This window comes from Bos indicus x Bos taurus, chromosome 29, assembly GCF_003369695.1.
Source record: "Bos indicus x Bos taurus breed Angus x Brahman F1 hybrid chromosome 29, Bos_hybrid_MaternalHap_v2.0, whole genome shotgun sequence".
NCBI lineage: Eukaryota > Metazoa > Chordata > Mammalia > Artiodactyla > Bovidae > Bos > Bos indicus x Bos taurus.
The window spans coordinates 4,864,781-4,871,063 of record NC_040104.1 but is presented as its reverse complement, the minus strand read 5'-3'; positions in this window follow the sequence as shown (position 1 = coordinate 4,871,063).

Below are 6,283 nucleotides of genomic sequence, written 5' to 3'. Positions count from 1 at the left end.
TTCTGTTTTCACTCTGGCCTGGTTTAGAGGGGTTTGCACCCCCTTTCCCAGGGTGGCTGAGAGCCCGCTGAGCACACAGGGCCTCGGGAGGAGGGGGGACACTTGCCCCGGGCACAGCTGACGCAGGAGAAAGCATTCCTGCTCTGCTGGACGTTTCTATCAACCAGGAGGGAAGTTTCAGATTGGCACATGTAGGGGTGTAACCTGGACAGGGACACACGGGGCCCAGCTTGGAGGAAAGAGGTTGGTGGGGAGGAGGGCGGTCTCTCTGGAGCTGTGCCTCTGGGAAGAGAGGCCCGGCCAGCTTGGGGGATGCTGCCCTTGGTTCATCTCCTTCCCCATCACTGACTGCCTCACCGCCATGGACCACGCCTCCCCGCCGCCCCTCATCCCCACCTGGGGGGCCTGGGAGCGGCTGGTGATTAGGTGTCTGTTCTGACTTCCATCACCCTAGGAAGCCCAGTTTTTCTCTTTTTGTGCCGTCGGGCCCTGGAGGCCGCTTACCCAGCACCTCCATGGATCCTGACCTCCCCCCAGACCCACAGGTTTGTCTGCCCTGCTTCTGACAGTGCTGGCCCTGCCCCCAGCCTGGCGGCCCTCTCTGTGCCACCTCCTGTGGGGATGTGCCCCCTGCCCATGCCAGTGCCTCCAAGCACACGGCGCCTCCCCCTCCCCATTCCATAGATATCTACCTGCACATGTTCCCTCCAGCTCCCCTTCTGTGGATGCCCACCTGCACATGGCCCCCCCCCCTTCCGTGGATGCCCACCTGCACACGGCCCCTCCACCTCCCCTTCCATGGATGCACACGGCCCTTTCCCCTCCCCCTTCTGTGAATGCCTTCCTTACTTGCTCTCATCTGGTGGCTTTAGGACTGAACTGTCCGGGAAGAGGAAGGAGGGTCTCCAGGGGCCACACAGTCTGAGGATGATCCAGGTCAGCACAGAGAGTGCTGTTGAGTGCAGAGCCACCATTTCCGCTGCTCGAGCGCCCTGGCTGCTGGGAAATTTGGACAGGGCGACCCGGTCACGAGGCGTGTGCGTCAGAAGCATCCTTTTGTGGTTGCTGAGGGCCCCGTGGCAGCTCTCTCCTCCCAAAGGGTGCTAATCCCTGCCTCTGTGTTAATAAGCCCTGATCCTCTTGCCACAGGGAGGCTCTGGGTCCTCCGCCGGATCAGAGAACACATCTGAATGGCCACAGCAGGGCCAGGTTTGGCGACGGGTTAGAATTCAAGCAGGATCCACCAGGATCTGCCCCCTGGGTCCACACACAGGTGCTAAAAGATGCTGGCTCTTCCACTGGGGATGACCTGCAGCCACCCCTCCTGCCACCTTGAGGAAGCCCGTCTGCAGGAGAGAAGGAGGCAAACACAGAAGCAGAGTCAAACCAGGGTGTGGGAGTAACCGGCTCACGATGTCTGAACACCTGTATGCAGCCATACCTGATCCCCAACCCATTCTTCTCAGTGTCTCAGACTAATACATCCCCTTTTCTAGATGAGAAAATCTGCCCTGGGTTTCCATTCCTTGCAGCTAAAAGGATCTGCCCTGATCCAATTGTGCCCACGACTGTGTATCTTACTGGGCCTGTCCAGTCCTGGCACAGAGGTGGTGCCCAGTCAGGGCCCCTCCCCTCATTAGGGAAAGAGCAGGCCCTGTATCTTCATCTGTGTGCTCCCTCAGTGGGCCAGCCCACTAGGAAGAGCTCCAAGCAGAGGAGGAAGGCAGCCCTGTGTGGCGGGGTGGTGGGAGCCCCGAGCTGTGAGCTCTGAGTGTGGATCCAGCTCTGTTTGACGTGGCTTCGGCAGGTGGCTCCCCTTTGAGCCCATCTGCTCCTCTGTCACAGGGACCGGGGAATGGGCCACCTTGCCAGCTGTGCTGAGATGTCCACAGAGAGGCAGTGGGCAGTGTATTGGTGAGGTCTGGGCTGTGCTACTGGGCTCCATGGCAGGAACCCCCAGCCCCACATGGGGTCCTCATCTCTGCCACTGCCCTCCACTCAAGCCGGGTTTGATGCGTGGTTAAAATGTAGTGAGTTGAAACAGCACAGAAGGTTTCCATTTCTCATCCCAGAGAGATTTTGTTCAGAAAGTATTTGTAGCTTAAAAAATGTTGTGGAGTTCCCTGGTGGCTCAGATGGTAAAGAATCTGCCTGCAAAGCAGGGGACCTGGGTTTGACCCCTCAATCAGAATGATCCCCTGGAGAAGGAAATTGCAACCTACTCCAGTATTCTTGCCTGGAGAATCCCATGGACAGAGGAGTCTGATGGGCTACAGTCCATGGGGTCTCAAGGAGTCAGACAAGACTGAGTGACTAACCCTCAACCTGGAAAGGGTAGCCTAGAAAAGGAGAGAACAGCCCAAACCAGAGGAGCGTGGTCTGCCGGCTCCTGTAGGAGCAACTGGTGTTGGAGTCCCTTCTGGGTGGTCGTGCGTCTTCTCCTCTGTGGGGGGCACCCATGTGGGGGCCTGCTGTTTTCTTCTTTTTGCTGTGGGGGTGATACAACACAGCATGGAGCCCTGGCTTTGGAGCATGTCAGCCCTGGGGCACATGCTCAGATCTGCCTTGTACAGGCTGTGTGGCCGTGGGGCTCAGTTTCCTCATCTGTCAAATGGGGACATAACAGGACACCTCACAGGGTTGCTGTGAAGCTCAAAGGCTTTAAACTCACGAGGCTCTTGACACAGTGCTCCTGTGCTCAGAAGTATCTGCTGTCCTTGACGTCTTGTTGCAGAGCTGAGATGGCACAGGTGGCTTCTCCTCCAGGTTCACCAAGTGATGTTTCCTGCGCTTGGCCAAGGCCAGGGTGCCTGGGGCCCCAGGAACTGCCAGCCGACAATGCTGTATGTCAAGCCCCGTGCCTGGGCTCGGGGGGGGCATCTTGAGCTTCCTTCCACGCAACAGGTGCACCCTCCTCGCCTGCTGGTGGGCTGTGGGCAGCAGTGGGCCCTGCCCTGCCCTGCCCTGTGTTTACCTGGGTTTGTTTGGAGCGTTACCAGGTGATCAGAGAGGGTTGATGGGCACCCGGCTGCTGTGGGGATGGTTTAGGCCTGACTTACAACCTGGCATTTGACAGGAACTGTGTTCCATGCCAGGAGCATTGCAAAAGCTGCAGCCTTATTTGGTCTGGAAACTTCTCTGCTCGGAGGAAAAGTGGAGCCAGGGAGCCGATCTGGACTCACCCTGGGCGGCCAGAGCCTTAGTGATGCCAGCTTGGGTTGTCCGGCTCGTGAATTCTTCTCATCTCTCACTTCTCTCTTTGTGGTGGGCTGCCTGCCCTTTTCAGCGACGGTTCCCCCCTTTTCTGCCAGAACCACCGCTCAGCTCTCTGTCCCCAGCCCACAACTGCCGATGAGTTATTTTGCTGCACAGCTTCAGTGAGGTGGGGCGATCGTACCATGAAATCCACCCATTGCCAGCGTGCAACACAACAAGTTCTAGTAAATGCACAGGACTGTGCCACCCTTCACCCCGCCCCCCCCTCATGTTCCCTAATGCAGTATTAGGGCAGGAAGTCCCCTTCCATCCTTAATTTGCTGGGAATTTTTGTTGATTTATTTATAAATTTTTATTAGTGGTTTTATTTTTAAATCACAAATGGTTTTGGACTTTGTCATAGGTTTTCCATGCCTGTGGGGATGACCACGTGGGATTCATCTTTTATACATAGCTCTCTGGTGGTGGTTTGTCTTTCAGCTGCTAAGTCGTGTCCGACTCCTTGCGCCCCCATGGACTGCAGCACTCCAGGCTTCCCTGTCCTTCACCATCTCCCGGAGTTTGCCCAAACTCATGTCCGTTGAGTCAGTGATGTCATCCAACCATCTCATACAGTGGATTGCGTGAATTGAATTTTGAATGTTAAACCAACCTTGAATTCCTAGGGTAAATCCCACTGGTCACAGCATACAATGTTTGCATATGTTGCTGATGGGGGTATGTGATCAGAAACATTTGGAAATCACTGTTTCAGCGTCTGTTGCAGATCTGAAGCGAGTCTCCTTAGGGCAGGGTCCCCAGTCTTTTTGGTATCAGGGATCGGTTTCATGGAAGACAGCGTTTCCGCGTGTGGGGGTGGAGGGGGATGGGTTTAGGACGATTCAAGTGCATTACATTTTCGGGCATTTTAATCTAATGGTGCCGCTGATCTGACCGAGAGGACCGATTGGTCTATAGTCCAGAGGCTGGGGCTCCCTACCTTAGGGGGAAGCCGTACTTGGATTCTTTTCATGAACTCAGTTAGGGATTCCAGGACCCAGAGAGAGAGAAACCCAGCAGAGGGCTGCTCACGCCCGTCTTTCCCTCTCAAACATGTCCTGAGGCTGCCACGTCGCTCGCTTCAGCCTTCAACCCCACAGATTCAGCAGTCAGAGGGGCCTGCCCCTGGGACTGGCCTGCTCACCTTTCTCAGGGGTGGATGGAACTGGCTTTTGGGGTGAGTTGGGGTTGAAACCCACCTGTGCCCAGCCGAACAAGTCTGGTGAAACCAGCTGCGGCCCCCTCAGAGGAAGGGCTTTCCGTTACTTTTTTTTTGCTGTGCTGTACAACATGTGGGATCTTAGTTTCCCGACCAGGAATTGAACCCAGGCTCTGGGCAGTGAAAGCACAGAGTCCTAACCACTGGACTATCGGGGAATTCCCTTTTTTTAAAAAAAATTTGCTCAGAGATGCTGCGGAGGCTGCTGGTGACCCCGGACAGACAGAGGCTGTGACTAGCCATGTGGGGCTGCCCGGGGCTGGCTTTCACAGCCAAACCAGGGCAGGGAACTTCCGGTCGAGGCTCTTCAGTGAAGGGAGCATCCTGGTGTCTTTTATGCCCGTTCCTGGAGCGAGAGGATAGAGGTCACGGCTTGCTGGTGAGCCTCCTCCCTGGGATCAGCACGTGGAGCCCCAGCAAGCCCCGTAGGGACTGCTGCCCCGCCACCGAATGTCCAGGGAACACCCCTCCCTGTGAGAGCCGGCAGGTCCCCGATCATCTGGGAATGAACTTGTCTTTTGCTCCCCCAGCACAGAGCCAGCCCTCTTCTGGTCCTCGGCAAGCCTGGGGACAGTGGTCATGCCTCTCTGTTCTTTATTCCCCCTGGTGAGACCCCACGGGGTCCCCCGGCTCCCATCACGAAGGGCAGGAGGTACAGAGCTCAGGCTTCTGGTCAGGACAGCGTCACTAGTTGGGTCTCAAGTTGGGGCAGGACCCTCACCCCGATCCCTGACCCGACACTCAGCAGTCCTAATAAAATGGAAAAGGAATTCTAAACACATGGAGCCACACCCCCCTCAAAGATAAACATCCCTGTGTTCCAGAAAACAGACAGAAACTGGGCGGTCAGAGGCGGGAAGCTGCTGGGCCTGCTGGGCTCCTGGTCTGGTTGGGGCTTTCCTGTTCGTCAGAGGCAGAAAGGCTGCTCCCGTTGCTATGGCCACATAACAAATTTACCCAAAACTCTGTGGTATAAAACTACCGTTTATCCTGTTCCCTGTTCTGGGCTCAGGAATTTGGACAGAACTCAGCAGGACCCAGCGATTCAAGACGCTGGCCTGTGGCTCAAAGCGGGAGGACTCCGGTGAAACCAGCCCCTGGCACATCGGGGTCAGGCCGATGCCTGTCTCCAGCCAAGGCCTTCTTTCTGCTCGGCTTCCCCTGAGCCCACCCTGGGTCCTCACTCTCTTGCCCTGAGCGGCTGTTCCCCATAAGCCAGACTCCCGAGTCCTGAATCCCCCTGTGCTTCTGGGAAACGGGGCCTGAGCCACTCGGGGCCTTAATGCCAATTACATGCTGATGGCACCCCAAGGATTATCTTCTCTACGATCTTCCCTAGCTCCAAATATAAGTCTGCTCGCATCTGCCCTTGGGTATTTAGAGGCATCCCGAACTCAACGCGTCCCTGTCTGAGGGCCTGATCAGCCCCTGGGTGGTGGACTGGATGGTGGCCCCCAAAAGCTATGCCCACATCCCGATACCCAGAACCTATGAATGAGATCTTTTTGGATAAAGGGTATTTGTAGATGTAATTAAGGATCTCAAGGTGGGATCATCCTGCTGGCTCGTGGGCCCTCAAGCCAATGACAGGTGCCCTTATAAGAGACAAAAGAAGATAGACGGGACGGAGGAGGGGGGCACCTGGAGGAGGAGGCAGAGGCTGGAGGGATGTGGCCCGGATCCAGGAGCACCTGGAGCCCCGGAAGCTGGGACACGCAGGAAGGCTTCTTCCTCCCCTAGGGCCCTGGGAATGAGTGCAGCCCTGCTGACCCCTTGATTTTGGACTTGTGGCCTCCAGAGCCAGGGGCA